At 41.0% G+C, this 15,956-nt stretch overlaps 1 long non-coding RNA gene across 1 annotated transcript in view; it reads left to right on the plus strand.

The window, feature by feature from the left end:
- Positions 1-15,956, plus strand: part of LOC134357073 (uncharacterized) — a 77,603-nt gene that overhangs the window by 51,849 nt on the left and 9,798 nt on the right. Inside the window, exon 4 of the long non-coding RNA XR_010020490.1 lies at positions 5,748-5,844. This is a non-coding gene — a long non-coding RNA (uncharacterized LOC134357073). The remainder of the gene's footprint in view (positions 1-5,747; positions 5,845-15,956) is intronic.

Genomic DNA, 15,956 nt, shown 5'->3' on the forward strand with positions numbered 1-15,956 from the left:
TCCTGGTTTGAGTCCCCTTCCAATCAACTTTGACCAGCTCTTCTCTCATCCCTCTGTAATTCCCTTTACTACACTGTATTACTGATATATCAGGCTTCATCTTCTCCCTCTTAAACTACAGGGTTCATTCTATCATGATCACTGGTTCCTGAAGGTTCCTTTACCTTAAGCTCCCTAATCATATCCCAAACCCAATCCAGAATTGCCTTTTCTCTATTGGGCTAACCACAAGCTGCACTAAAAAACATTCTACAAATTCCCTCTTTTGGGAATCCAGCACCAGCCTGATTTTCCCAACCTACAATACATGCATATTGAAAATTGTCCATGACTAACAGAACATTGTCAATTTTACAAGCCTTTCCTATCTCCCATTGTAATTTCCTGGTTATTGTTCAGAGGCCTGTATATAACTCACATCAGTGTCTTTTTTCCCTTGCAGTTTCTTAACTCTACCCACAAAGATTCTATATCTTCCGATCCTATGTCACCTCTTTGTAGGGATATGATTTCAATTTTTACCAGTAGAATCACCCCATGCCCTCTGCCTAACTGCCTGACATTTCAATACAATGTGTCTCCTCCCAACCTTGATCTTCTTTCAGCTATGACTCAGTGATGCCCAGAACGTAATACCTGCCAATCTCTAACAATGCTACAAGTTTATCGACCTTATTCCATGCATTCAAATATAACACCTTCAGTTTTGTATTCATTACCTTATTCATTTTTCCCCATGTTGCACTTCAACTCGTCTGAATGACTGCAGTTTTGCCCTATCACACTGGTTTCTATCTCCCTGCCAAATTAGTTTAAGCCCACCTCCACAGCTCTAGTATACCTGACCATGAGGATATTGATCTTCCTCAGTTTCAAGTATAACCTGTCCTTTTTGTACAGGTCATACCTTTCCCAGAGATCCCGTTGATCCAAAAATCTGAAACTCTGCCTCTTGCACCAATTCCTTAGCCACACGTTCATCTGCCAAGTCATCCTATTCTTATCCTCACTGGTACATGGCACTAGCAGAAATCCAGAGATTACAATCCTGGAGGTCCTGCTTCTCAGTTTCCTACCAAACTCACTATCTTCTACGACAATTCTGTTCTTGATTTCACATTGCCCATCTCTGATTTTCCCTTCTCTTTCTTGATCTCCCTATAAGTCCACAAACTTCCACAGCTAGCTTGATCATCTTGCCTTTAGTTCATGTGAAGGACTGATTCACTTCCATATTTCCAATTTTAGAATATTGCTTTTGGCTTTCTCAATGTAGTCTCCTCAACGCTGGAGAGAATAAATGCAGTTTGGGTGACTACTTTGCACAGTAGTTCCTTTCAATGAGGATTCTGCCACTTTAAATCACCACTCCATTCCCACTCTGCCCTATCTGTCTGTGTACAGTGAAGGCCAAATTATCTTGAGGAACAGTACTTAATCTTCTGATGCACACACCAAAGCCTTGAGGATATAATATCAAATTCAACAACTTGGCTTGTGTCAAAACTGTAAGGTGATTCCTCTGTCATATTGACTCATATTTTCTCACTTCACAGACACTACCTGCTCTGCTAATTATTTTCAATGCACCCTTTTAGGTTCTCTGCTATAGTAATAACTCTGACCTGCATCTCATGGCTTTTAAATGGCCCTTTGTTCTTCTTTAACAACTCTTGTAACATATAATCCCAATGTTTCCAAAACAGCGGAATAACATCTGCACACCCACCTTCTCTACAAATTAGATCTAATTTGTTTTCTCAGTTCTGATGAAGGGTCTGTTTTTGCTGAATTTACCTGACTTGATGGATGTTTCTAACATTTTCTGAAGAAATAACCAGAGGTATTTCATGAGTATGTTTTTTTAATGTTTTTCTCCTGCACAGAAGAATGGATGCTCGCAAAATGGTGTGAATGTGCAAAAAAAAAATGGAGCTTGGCTGGTTTCAGAAATCAGACATCCTACCCTGCAAAAACTCATTTCAGGGAGGTAGCACCATCAATTTGCGGGAGACTTCCGGGAGAGGTGGGATGACTGCAATAGAGTAGCTCCTTAGCAGCTAGCCAGCTAGTTTGAATAACGTTAGCTATGCTAATGAATGAATGACACCTGTTAAACTCATCTCAACATGTCTTTTACAGTTTTAACCCACCATGGGCAATAGAAAAGTCACTGTTGCAAACAGTGCAGCGAGAGACACTGTCATTATTTTTGACCCCTATTAGGCAGTGGTACACTTTAGTGTAGTCTGGGGTGACATACGTTTTTTTTTGGAATACTCTGCCACTCTGACTTTTTTTTTGGAACTCTCTCGCTCTCTCTCGCGCTTGTTTTCTCGCTCTCACTCTCTCACGCGCTTGCTCTCTCGCTCACTCTCTCTCTCTCGCGCTTGCTTTCTCGCTCTCTCGCTTTCTCGCTCTCTTGCGCTTGCTTTCTCGCTCTCTTGCGCTTGCTCTCTCGCTCTCACTCACGCGCTTGCTTTCTCGCTCTCACTCTCGCGTGCGCGCTCTCTCGTGGTTGCTCTCACTCGCGCTCGCTCTCTCGCGCTTGATTTCTTGCTCTTGCGCTCGCTCTCTCGTGTTCTCTCACGCTCGCTCCCAAAAAAAATCAATTTCCGGAACATTGTATATAATTTGCGGGCATCAAGGAGCCACTATTAATTTGCGTGAGACTCCCGGACCTTCCGGGAGAGGTGGGATGTCTGAGAAAGGCTTGGCTCATTTATAAGGATTGATTGAAATATGACAGGTGCATTTTCATGCAATTTGACATAGAGCAATGTAATAAGTGGATTCTTGTAAAATCCGAAGTTGCACTATTCGAATGGAGGGAGGTGAGACCGTAACAGATCTACACTGAAATTAATAACCCTAGTAAAGAAAACAAAAGGACTCTTAAACAGTATTAATTCAAAGTAGGAATCTGAAGAACAAAACTTACGTGCATTTATAATATGACTGAATTTGGAATGGCAAAGGGTTTGAGAGTGATTATTGATCAAACTATAAAAGAATACATCAGTTACGAAGAAGTAAATAAGTTTTGGGATTCGTGTGAAGGACATTAAAATCAGGCATGTTTTAGTGTACGTCAATTTTAGAGATGCCAGAGACTGCAGATGCTGAAATCTGGAACATCTGTAGGTTGGGGGGGGGGGGGCAGAGAAGAATTGGCGATATTTTGAGCTGAATCCCTGCACCAGTCAGTTTTACCACAATGTTCTTTTTTTCCCTCATCCTACCGCAAAAGAAATATACAAATTTCTGTAAATAAAATGTGAAATCAATATCAGAGATCGTTCCAGGGTTCAAGAGCCAGCTTATTGAAAATCTCCAAGGAATCTTGTGTACTTTCAAGAGAAGACCAAGGAAGTTTGCAGATATAAAATGTGCCATTCTATTAATTGGATTTCTAGTGGTGTTATCTCCATAATGGTTGCCTCATCAAATTCCATTTCTCCTGATCATGTTCTCTTTCCAGTAATAGTCCTCAATTGTATACATAATTTTGTTTAAAAAGAAGTTGAATTGTGCCAGAGAGTTCCCATGTTCTAATAACATAGTTTAAAATTCCTTAAATATGTCCATGATTATCTTATTTTTCATTCCATTAGTAGCCATCTTGGCTAGTGGAATTAAACAGTTATAAATTCACCTTGTACCTTCTGGTAGAAAGAGTCTAATTTCTCTTTCTTCACCATTGTGTTTTCACAGTGTATCTCTATGGCAAATTTTAAATTGCATTCATAGTATTTTTTTTCAAAATGAGGTGGCTGTATTATACCCAGTACTTCAGTTATGACTTAATTAAGCTCTTCTGAAAGTTTATCCTTATTTTCCCATGCTTATATTTTGTTCCTGCAGGAGAAAATAAGAATTTCTTTCCAAGGCCTCATTTACTGCAATGCCACCTTTAAGCCTATTTACCTGCAAGGTGTATATTCTAGATAAAATCTTGCTTCATGAATTGTTTGTTTCTTCCTTTTTAACGTGTTGTTTAATATATTTTACCTGGGAATTTTTTTTTTTTGTTCTGTTCGCCTATACCATAAGCCTATTAGTTGTATGCAGTCTCTCACTATTGTCACCCATAGCCTTGCCCTCCAATTTGGTATTGTCAGCAACAGTCAATATTTAATTTTAATTCCATATTGCAGAAATAAAATGAACAAGAGCAAGAACAACTATTTGGCAGCTTTTTCCACAATAAGTAGCTTTACCTGTACTCTTTCTATGTAGCCCTCCATGTATTTCTGTCTAAGACACCATTTTATACAATAACACAAGATGTCAATCCACAAACAAATTAGATAACTAAATTTATCAATAGGACTGGATGAAGGAATTTGTTGCAACATTAATAAGGCTTGAGCAAGGAAAGAGATTAGGAAACATTTTTTGAAAAATTCTCTTTAGAACAGAAAAGAGAATCAATCAAAAGTTGGTCGACATGTTCTAAAGGGAGATTTTTCAACAGCTATTGAGAAGAGTGGTAGGTCATCTAGTACTAATGTCATTCTTTGACATTTGCCAGAAATGATGAGGGAAGAAATGTATTTTTCCTTAAAGTAGTCACAGCTATACCCATCATTGATGAACTTAATCTCCAGGCAGATTCACATATGCAGATTTTCTTGCGTTCCATACTTTCTTGAAGAATTCAACTGTATTTCAGGCTATTGAAATAGTCCTCCAGGATGGGGTAGCATCTAGCCATTCATTAGAATAGAGAAAAGATCTACACTCTGAATGCCTGTGAGTACCAGAGTAATGCACCTTTTGATGAACTTTCCATGGTGAAGCACTAACCTTTTCCTGGGCAGTCTGACTGAAATAGATAACAAAGTGAAGCAACAGCAGTGACCAGTCTGCAGCCCACCCACACCATTATACTATGCAAATATTTTAAGTACATGTGTAAAGAAATATTAATAAACCTATGAAATTTCAAATTATTCTTTCATAATTGCTTTCTATAGAAATCAAAGAGGAAAGTCTATTCCAAAAATGTATGAAATAAATCAAAAATTTGTCCCATGGAACAAACTCTCATGTTTCACAGCATGTTTGATTTGTTCCACTGTGGCTCCACCACACCCACTTAAACTTCTACAGGAAAAAGTTCGGTGACAAAACCATGTGATATTTTGTATTCTGTCTTAGACTTTTCCCCAATTCTCAGTCAGATATTTAAGAGTCTTTTTGAACATGTTCTTCTTCATACTCATCTCTCAAAGTTGTGGATTTTTCCATTGGCAGGTTTAATAGTAACTGTGACATCTTCAAAGGAGATGTTTCTGAGTGTTTTACATATCAATTAGGTAGAGAATAATTAGAAAGTATTTGCACTAAAGCACAACCTCTATCTTTATCACTGGAAAATAGTAACAAAGTCTGTCATGTATTGTGAATCATCAACTATTTTATTTCATTAATTCTGCTGTGTTTTGACCCGCTGAGTATGCAGCGCATGGCAGGCATCACTGCTCTTCATTACATGTACATTATATAGGTGTCCCTCGGTGCAGAGATAAAACACATGGTGCTTCTTTCATCTGTCCTTCATTTTGCAGTTGAAAGAGCAAGAATGTTGAATTGAACTCTGGACACTTATTTATTCATTTTTTAATGTTCATTTTAAAGAGCAGCAGATGGATTTAGCAAAGAGAATATTTTAGCCTTTGCAACTTCTGGCATTACTGAGATTGCCGTCAACTGGATGTGGATAAATTATCCCCTTTCTACAGTTAAAGGCCAACACCCAGAAACAAGAGCTCTACCGTCTGAGAGGAAGAGAAACAGAACTGATTACCTAGGAGAACTACTTTCACGCTTCCAGAGTAGGTGAGCTGTTTAAGCTATTTGCATTTTTTCTTGATTTGAGAGTCAATAAGTATGTGTGGTACCTGCTTAAACAAAACAGAACCTTTGTTATAGCCTAGCTATATGAATGAATGAGCAGGTAAACCATACACAACAAGACGATGTCAGATTTTTATCCCTTCTCTGTGCTGAGTTAGCTGATCTCAGTTTTATTGCAGAAGAGAAAATAAGCAGTGCTCTCTGTCCGTGACTCCTAATGAACATGAACGTGACTGCGTGGCAGGGTCAGAGAGATTGTTGACACACACTTTCTAAGATATCAACTAATACTGTAGATGTCCACATGTGCTGATCATAGAACACCCAGAGAATCACTCGTGATGCAATCAAATAATAGATAACGGATCTCATCAAAAGTTGCATGGTTAAAGAGACTTGCATTTATATGGTCAGTTTTACATCCTACTTGCATTAAAACACCCTACATGCATTAAAATGCGGCAGCTGGTTTAGGTGAAGCAAGACGTCATCAGCACCAATGTGCTCGTAAACGGGTATTTTTTTTATATAATGTTAAATGAAGGATAAGTACTGGTCAAGAGACCAAGACTAGCACTTCTCTTCTTCAGAATTTTGCCATTAGATTTTTTTTTTTGCATCTCAGAAAGGCAGAGGAGCCTTGATCTAACATCATATCAAAACACGGGCATCTCCAGCACCGCCACAACATTCTGCTGGAATGTCGATGCTTTTTGGACTTTTGTGTGTGTGCTTCTGGAGTGGGTCTGTTCATAGTCATAGTCATCATAGTCATACTTTATTGATCCTGGGGGAAATTGGTTTTCGTTACAGTTGCCCATAAATAATAAATAGCAATAGAACCATAAATAGTTAAATAGTAATATGTAAATTATGCCAGTAAATTATGAAATAAGTCCAGGACCAGCCTATTGGCTCAGGGTGTCTGACCCTTCAAAGGAGGAGTTGTAAAGTTTGATGGCCACAGGCAGGAATGACTTCCTATGATGCTCTGTGCTGCATCTCGGTGAAATGAGTCTCTGGCTGAATGTACTCCTGTGCCCAACCAGTCCATTATGTAGTGGATGGGAGACATTGACCAAGATGGCATGCAATTTAGACAGTATCCTCTTTTCAGACACCACTGTGAGAGAGTCCAGTTCCATCCCCACAACATCACTGGCCTTACGAATGAGTTTGTTGATTCTGTTGGTGTCTGCTACCCTCAGCCTGCTGCCCCAGCACACAACAGCAAACATGATAGCACTGGCCACCACAGACTTGTAGAACATCCTCATCATCGTCCGGCAGATGTTAAAGGACCTCAGTCTCCTCAGGAAATAGAGACGGCTCTGACCCTTCTTGTAGACAGCCTCAGTGTTCTTTGACTAGTCCAGTTTATTGTCGATTCGTATCCCCAGGTATTTGTAATCCTCCACCATGTCCACACTGATCGCCTGGATGGAAACAGGGGTCACCGGTACCTCAGCTCTCCTCAGGTCTACCACCAGCTCCTTAGTCTTTTTCACATTAAACTGCAGATAATTCTGCTCACACCATGTGACAAAATTTCCTACCGTAGCCCTGTACTCAGCCTCATCTCCCTTGCTGATGCATCCAACTATGGCAGAATCATCCAAAAACTTCTGAAGATGACAAGACTCTGTGCAGTAGTTGAAGTCCGAGATGTAAATGGTGAAGAGAAAGGGAGACAAGACAGTCCCCTGTGGAGCCCCAGTGCTACTGATCACTCTGTCGGACACACAGTGTTGCAAGCACACGTACTGTGGTCTCCCAGTCAGAAAATCAAGAATCCATGATACCAGGGAAGCATCCACCTGCATCGCTGTCAGCTTCTCCCCCAGCAGAGCAGGGTGGATGGTGTTGAATGCACTGGAGAAGTCAAAAAACATGACCCTCACCGTTCTCGCTGGCTTGTCCAGGTGGGCATAGACACGGTTCAGCAGGTAGACGGTGGCATCCTCAACTCCTAGTCGGGGCTGGTAGGCAAACTGGAGGGGATCTAAGTGTGGCCTGACCATAGCCAGAGCAGCTCCAGAACAAGTCTCTCCAGGGTCTTCATGATGTGGGGGGTCAAAGCCACCGGTCTGTAGTCATTGATGCCGCTGGGGCGCGGCGTCTTCGGCACAGGGACGAGGCAGGACGTCTTCCACAGTACAGGAACCCTCCAGAGGCTCAGGTTGAATACATGGCGAAGTACTCCATATAGCTGAGGGGCACAGGCTTTGAGCACCCTGGTACTGACACCATCTGGTCCTGCAGCCTTGCTTAGGTTGAGACGTCTCAGCTGTCTTCTCACCTGTTCAGTTGTGAAGCCCACCGTGGTGGTTTCCTGTGGGGAAGGGGTACAGTTATGAGAGCAGGGTGGGGGACTGTGAGGAGGGGTAGGAGGGGAGAGTGGAATATGTGATGGTTGGGGGCTGACAACAGATGGCTCATGTGTGGGATGGGCAGGGGCCACAATGTCAAATCTGTTAAAGAACAGGTTAAGTTCATTGGCCCTATCCAGACTGCCTTCTGCTCCTCTGTTGCTAATTTGCCGGAACCCAGTGATGGTCGTTATCCCCCTCCAGACCTCTCTCATGTTGTTCTGCTGGAGTTTCCACTAAAACTTCCTCCTGTACCTGTCTTTAACCTCCCTGATCCTGGCTTTCAGGCCCCTCTGTATTGCCCTCAGCTCCTCCCTATTTCCATCTCTAAGCGCTCTCTTTTTAGCATTCAGGATGTCCTTTAATGTCCTTTGTCACCCATGGCTTGTTATTTGAATAACAAAGGACAGTTCTTGTCGGAACATTGCAGTCCAGACAGAAGTTGATGTAATCAGTGATGCACTCTGTGAGCCCATCAATATCCTCTCCATGTGGCTCACAGAGTGCCTGCCAGTCTGTCACCTCAAAACAACCCTGGAGCGCCTCATAAGCCTCCTCCGACCATTTTCTCACTGTCCTCGAGGTTGCAGGTTTACTTTTCACCAGAGGCACGTAGCAGGGTTTTAGATGCACCAGGTTGTGATCTGACCTTCCCAGTTGGGGGAGGGGAGAGGAGCTGTATGCATCCTTAACATTAGCGTACATCAAATCCAGAGTCCTCTCCCCTCTGTTTGTACAGCTCACATACTGCGTGAAGTTGGGCAGTGTTCTAGCCATGGTAACCTGGTTGAAATTACTCGAGATGTTAATGAGGGCACTCGGGTGCTGGGTTTGTAATCTGGCTGTGACGGTGTAAATGATGTTACACGCCGACGTCGGGTTGGCAGAGGGAGGGATGTACACAACAACCACAATTGCATGCGAGATTTCCCTTGGCAAATAATATGGCTGGAGTCCAACAGCAAAAAGTTCAATATCCGGGCTACAGACACGTTCCTTGATTGTAATATGCCGAGGATTGCACCATCTGTTATTTACCAGAACCGCCAGCCCCCTTCCTTTACAGAGACAAGACTGTGACCCACTGACCACATTTAAGAAAGCTCACTCTTGGAGCATACTGATCTCGGACCTCCAGAAAGTGCCCACAGCAGGGCTGATTGATAAGTTCGTGGCTAAGGTAGAAGGAGATGAATTATTAACTTCACACTTTTTGCATTTTCACTCAGAGTTGAACTGCATGTGCATGTAATGACAGCTGTATAACTTATCTCCTTCTACCTCAGGCCACGAACTTATCAATCACCCCTGTTGTGGACCACCTGGAGGTCCAAGACACTCTCATTACATGCACGTACAGTTCAACTCCTTGAGTGAAAATACAGAAAGTTTGAAGTTTCTCCACATTTCTTTCTACTTTAGGCCATGAGCTTATCAATCACCCCTACTGTGGACCTCTTTCTGGAGGTCCAAGATGCCGACTTCCACAAAGAAGGGATCTGTATGGTCCAGGACCGCTGGACTAAGTATGTAAATGTAGGAAAAATAAATGTGCTAGGTTTTCTAAAATTGACTCCTTCTACCTTAGGCCACAAACTTATCAATCACCCCTCGTATATAGAACAAAATCTCCCTTGAAGGCTTTTATATAACGTACTAAACTGCTTGAAGTAACTGGTTCAGATTTAATCGCTGCAGTATAACATCGGTCCTTCTATCATTCGCTTCCTCTTTAGATCAAGGGTTCCCAACCTGGGGTTTATAGACCACTTGGTAAGGCTCTATGGCATAAAAAAAAGATGCTTTAGATAATCATCCCAAAGTGAAGGAGAATGAAGTACTCCCAATATACAAAGATATCACCAATAAAATGTTTGTATGGTTGGCTCATAGATGCTCTGGTCAAATAATGTTTAAATGAGAGGATCTTTTCTTTCATAATTAGGACTGTTATTGAGTTAATTAGTGGCTCCAGTCCTTGGAGCTGCTCAATCCTTAAAACAAACTTCAACCATTATTTAGTTCATCCACGTAAGGAGAAATCTTTCTCTATAATTGGCTATAGAGATTCCCAGATAAAAGAAAATCTGCAGATGCTGGAGATCCAAAACAACACAAAAAAAATTGCTGGAGGAACTCAGCAGGCCAGGCAGCATCTATGGAAGTGAGTAAGCAGTCGACATTTCATGCCGAGACCCTTCTTCAGGAAACAAAGAATCCCAGCTTCAGAGAAATTCACAGACAGATAACAAACATTCCTTGTTCTGTATAGATTTCTGTAGACAGTCATTGTTCCATTTTCCAGGAATATTCTCATAGACTCACAGCTGATATTCTCTATTCCAAAGAGATGCCCATTGATTGGCAGGACCATTCCTTTTTCCAAAGAGAATCAAAGATTGACAGCTGTTGTTCCCTTTGCTACAGAGATTCCACAAACTGACAGAAATGATTCCCATCTCTAGAGGGAAAAGTAATGTGGAGTGCCAATACTTGTCATTTTTGATCTCAATGCAAAAAGACCAGTACTAGCAGCAGCTGAAGATTTTAATTAAATCATCAATTGCATTTTGCTAAAGTAAACTAAATCATATGGTGATCCAAGCTATTCATTTATGAGTAAAACATTTATTAAATTATTTGTTTCTGCTTGAAGACAAATGGTGCAAATTATAAATTCATTCGAAGTTGATATAATTATGATTAAAAATTGCAGCTGATAATTACTGATCTCCTAAAACCTCATTCTTGATTTTAAAAAAAAATCAACTTGTTAACCATTTTTCTTAAAAAAAACACAATTTCTTTCATTTCAGCTGTGGCACAGCAGTCCTTTGCTTGTGTTACATTAGTATCAGGCTCTCATGTATTGATTATCCGTGTTTTGTGTGTTCTGCTGATTAGTTTTCTGGTTCCACTATTTTTCCATGCAACCACAGCTAGTAGATTGAAGTACAAATATATTAAAAGTAAAAGGTAGCTATGGAAGTGTATCATACCATGTCCAGTTTTACTTACGGAAACAGAATATTTGTCCCTTTGATGCACCTTGGTAATGTATCCAAATGATTCCAATGGAATGCTGCTAAGGTTCTATTAGTAGTGATGGTTGCAGGACGTAGACGCTTCAGCTAACTTACTACACATGCTTCTTGCATCATTTGCACAAAGAGATGATAATATCAAACTTCCCTGATTGCTATGTGAAAAAGCAAAAAAAAAATAGTGTAGGTTATGGCAATCTGAAATGGATATAGAAAACACTGGAAATACGTAGCAAATCAGGCATCCTCTGTGATAGGGAAACAGTGATAACATTTCAGATTTTATAGAAGGTCATCTCTTTCCACAGATGCTGTCTGGCCTCCAAGGATCCCCTAGCATTTCCTTTCTTATTTCAGAATTATATAGCAGCAGTGTTCTTTTTTTAAAAAAAAAGAAAATTAAAATTTGATTTTATTTGCATTTTTGTGTTCCATACTCTGTGGGTCCCCTCCTATCAATTGCTGTTATGAAGGAGAAAGGTGTTTGGGAAGATGAAAAGTCTGAAGGTAGATGAGTCACGTGGACCAGATGGACTGCACCCCAGGTTTCTGAAAGAAGTAGATGAAGAGATTATGGACGCATTAGTAATGATCTTTCAAAAATCACTAGATTCTGGAATGGTACTGGACACCTGGAATTTTACAAATGTCACTCCACTCTTTAAGAAGGGAGAGAGGCTGAAGAAAAGAAATTATGGGCCAGTGAGTCTGACTTCAATGGTTGGAAAGATATTGGAACCTTTTATTAAGGAAGAGTTTGTCTGTGTACTTGGAGATGCATGATAAAATAGGCCAAAGCCAGCATGACTTTCTCAAGGGGAAATGTTGCCTGACAAATCTATTGGAATTCTCTAAGGAAATAACAGGCAGGATAAATAAAGAAGAGTCAGTGGATGTTGTTTATTCAGATTTTCAGGAGGCTTTTGGCAAGGTGCCGCACATGTGGCTGCTTAAGAAGATGAGAGCTAGTAGTATTTTAGGAAAGGTACTAGCATGAGTAGAAACTTGGCTAATGGGAAGGCAGAAAAGAGTGGGAATAATGGGAGGGCCTTTTCTGGTTGGCCGTCGGTGACTAATGTTACGCTGCTGGGGTTGGTTTTGGGACCGTTTCTTTTCACATTATATGTCATTGATTTAGATGTGGGCATTGATGGCTTTGTGGCCAAACATGTCACTGATTCGAAGATAGGTGGAGGGGCAAGTGGTGCTGAGGAAGCAGGGTGTCTGCAGAAGGAGTTCAACAGATTGGGGAGATGGGCAAAGAACTGGCAGATGGAATATACTGTTGGGAAGTGCATGGTTATGCACTTTAGCAGAAGGAATAAAGGGGTGAACTATTTTCTAAATGGGGAGAAAATTCAAAAATCAGAGGTGCAAAGGGACGTTGGAGTCCTCATGAAGGATTCCCTAAAGATTAATTTGCAGGTCAAATCAATGGTAGCCGGCTGGTGGCGTAGTGGCATCAATGCCGGACTTTGGAGCGAAGGCTCTCAAGTCCGAATCCAGCCAGCTCCCTTGCACATTTGCCATCCATGCTGGGTTGAGTGGCGAGCTAGCAACTTGGCCTCGTAAAAATAAGAAAGCCTGCTAAATAAAACATCGTCATGATGGCGTCCCGATGACTCCACTTGCAGTTAAGGGCTTTCTTCTTCTTCAAATCAATGGTAAGGAAGGCGAGTGCAGTGTTAACATCCATTTCAAGAGGACTAGAATATAAAAGCAAGAATATAATGCTGAGACTTTATAAGGCATTGGTCAGACGGCACCTGGAGTATAATGAGCAGTTCGGGGGCCCTATTTAAGAAATGATGTGCTGGCATTGGAGAGGGTTCAGAGGAAGTTCATGAGAATGATCCCAGGAATGAAAGGATTAACATATAATGAGCCTGTATTTGCTGGAGCTTAGAAGAAAGGGGAGGGGATCTCATTGAAACCTATCGAATACTGAAAGGCCTAGATAGACTGGATGTGGAGAATATGCTTCCGACAGTGGGTGAGTCTAGGACCAGAGGGCACAGCCTTAAAATTGAGGGATGTCAGTTTAGAAAAAAAGATAAGAAGAGATTTCTTTAACCAGACTGTGGTGAATCTGTGAAATTATTGCCGACAGTTGTTCAGGCCAGGTCATTGGGTATATTTAAGGCCGAGGTTGATAGGTTCTTGATTAATCAACACACTAAAGATTATGGGGAGAAGGCAGGAGAATGTAGTTTAGATAGGAATAAAGCAGCCATAATGGAATGGTGGAGTAGACTCAATGGCCAAATGGCTTACCTCTACTCCTGTGTCTTACGGTCTTATCAAACTGATCATGCCCAAGGATGTGTGATTCTACTGATAGCAACATTTCAGCATGCATGATCTAATAACAAACTTTGCTTTTCTTTAACATTAAAACATAGCTTACTGTGATTGATTACACTGGACAACAAATTTTTTCAAAAGTGTTGCTTCCTCAGAATTTTTTTTTTGTTTATGATAGACTGCTTGAAGATGAACACAAATATAATTTCAGACTACTTGTATCGCGTAGGAATTTGGAAAAACAACAAATTAACTCTTATTGAATATAATGTATTTAACTGCATAATGGTGCTGATGCTTTGCAATAGTTCAACTAAGTTAAAAATATTTTGTTAATGATTTTCATTTGTTCTCAGTGTCTGAGGCTTCTCACTTAAGTGTCCGACAATAATTCACCAGCATTGATGGATTCTAGTTGCCCTGGTATCTTTTCTCCATGACTGCAATGTCCTGGTGAAACCTTTCACCATGCTCATCACTAACATCACCAAGATTTGTAGGGAAGAAGTCTAAATGGGAATGTAGAAAATGAATCTTTAGTGACATGTTGCACTTCATGGTTTTATATGCTTGAAGCATGCTTTCAGCCAACTGCATGTAATTGGGTGCTCTGTAGATACCGAGAAAAATTTCAACAACTTCCTTGAATGCCTTCCATGTGATTTTCTCCAGTCCCATTAGAAATTCTTCAACTTGCCTGTCATTGATGACCTGTTTGATTTGTGGACCAACAAAAATGCTTTCCTTAATCTTGGCATCAGTTATTCTGGGAAGCATCTGTCTCAAATATCAAAATCCTTCATAGAAATTTTTATGCCTGGTGATGGCAAATTCCATCCTTACTGCCCTGAACCCAATAATTATTACTAAAACCTGTCCTGCCATGCAGCAGCTGCATGCCTGGACAAGATAGAAAACTTTCCAGCTTACATTGTAGGCAACATTTTAATTGACTTTAATTATGAACTGAAATAATAAACACAAGTTTATTTTAAAAATGGTGCATGATAGGGAAATTTCATTGTGATTTTCATGATCAGTAGCCCAAAATTCATAAGATACACCTAAAGGTATTCAGGAAGCAAAATCTTTGTTGTCCAGTGTTATTGTACATCAGTCCAAATTCAAATTTATTGTCATTTAGCTGCATACTGCCAAATTAAACAATGTTCCTCCAGATAAAGGTACACAACACAGTACATATAACATATGACTCCGAAAGGTAATATTACCACAAATGATTGAACAAATAAGGTGCATGTATGGCACAAGTCAAAATGTAAACGGTATACTCTTGCACTTGGACTGGCATTTCATACATGATGAGACCTTGGTGGTGGCAGGGAGTTCAATGGTCTTACGACTGGGGGAAGAAGCTCTTCCCCATGATAACAGCCTTTGACCTACTGCTATGGTACCTGATGGTAGGGGGTCAAAGGATTGTTGGACAGATGGGAAAGGTCATTGAAAATATTAAGGGCCCTGCATATTCAGCACTCCTGATAAGTATCTCAGATGGGTGGAAGAGAGACCCTGATGATCCCCTCAGCAGTCCTTACAATCCTTTGTAGGGTCATGAGATAAGATCCCTTGTAAATCTTGTACCAGAATGTGATGGAGCTGGTCAGGACAGCTTCGGTGGTGCTCTAGTAAAAATTGGTTAGAGTGGGAAGTGGCTTGGGCCTCACTTGCCTCAGTCTCCTCAGGAAGTGGAGCTGCTGCTGTGATTTCATGGCTAAAGAGGTGTTGTTGAGGGACCATGTGAGATTATCCATTATGTGCACTCCCAGAACCCAGTGCTTCTTACTCTCTCCATGGAGAAGCTACTTCTGTGCAGTGAGGAGTTGTCAACCTGCACCTTCCTGGAGTTCACACTCATCTCTTTGGTCTTGTCCACATTGAGACTCAAGTTCTTGTGCTCAGACTATTTCATCAGCTGCTCTACCTCCTTTTATCTGTACAGTACACCATTTTGTCTTTGTTGTTGATGAGGCCAAACACTGTTGTGTCATCAGCAGACCTGATGATTCAGTTTGAACTGGATCTAGCAGGTTAATCATGTGTCAGCAGAGGGCTAAGCACACAGCCCTGGGAGGTCACCAGTGCTCAGCATGATAGAGCTAGAGATGTTGCTGCCAACCTGGACTGACTGTGGTCTTTCCGTCAAGAAGTCCAAGATCCAGTTACAGAGAGAGATGTTGAGACCCAACAGGGACAGTTTATCTACCAGCTCCTGAGGGTTGGTTGGATTAAGCGCTAAGCTGAAGATGATGAACAGCATCCTGGTGTATGAGGCATCATTTAATTGTCCCAGTAAGTACTTCAGTTGTGTGTTTTAAATTATTTTCAATAACTTCACTTTTTTTGAAATGGTTTA

This window comes from Mobula hypostoma, chromosome 15, assembly GCF_963921235.1.
Source record: "Mobula hypostoma chromosome 15, sMobHyp1.1, whole genome shotgun sequence".
Classification (NCBI taxonomy): domain Eukaryota; kingdom Metazoa; phylum Chordata; class Chondrichthyes; order Myliobatiformes; family Myliobatidae; genus Mobula; species Mobula hypostoma.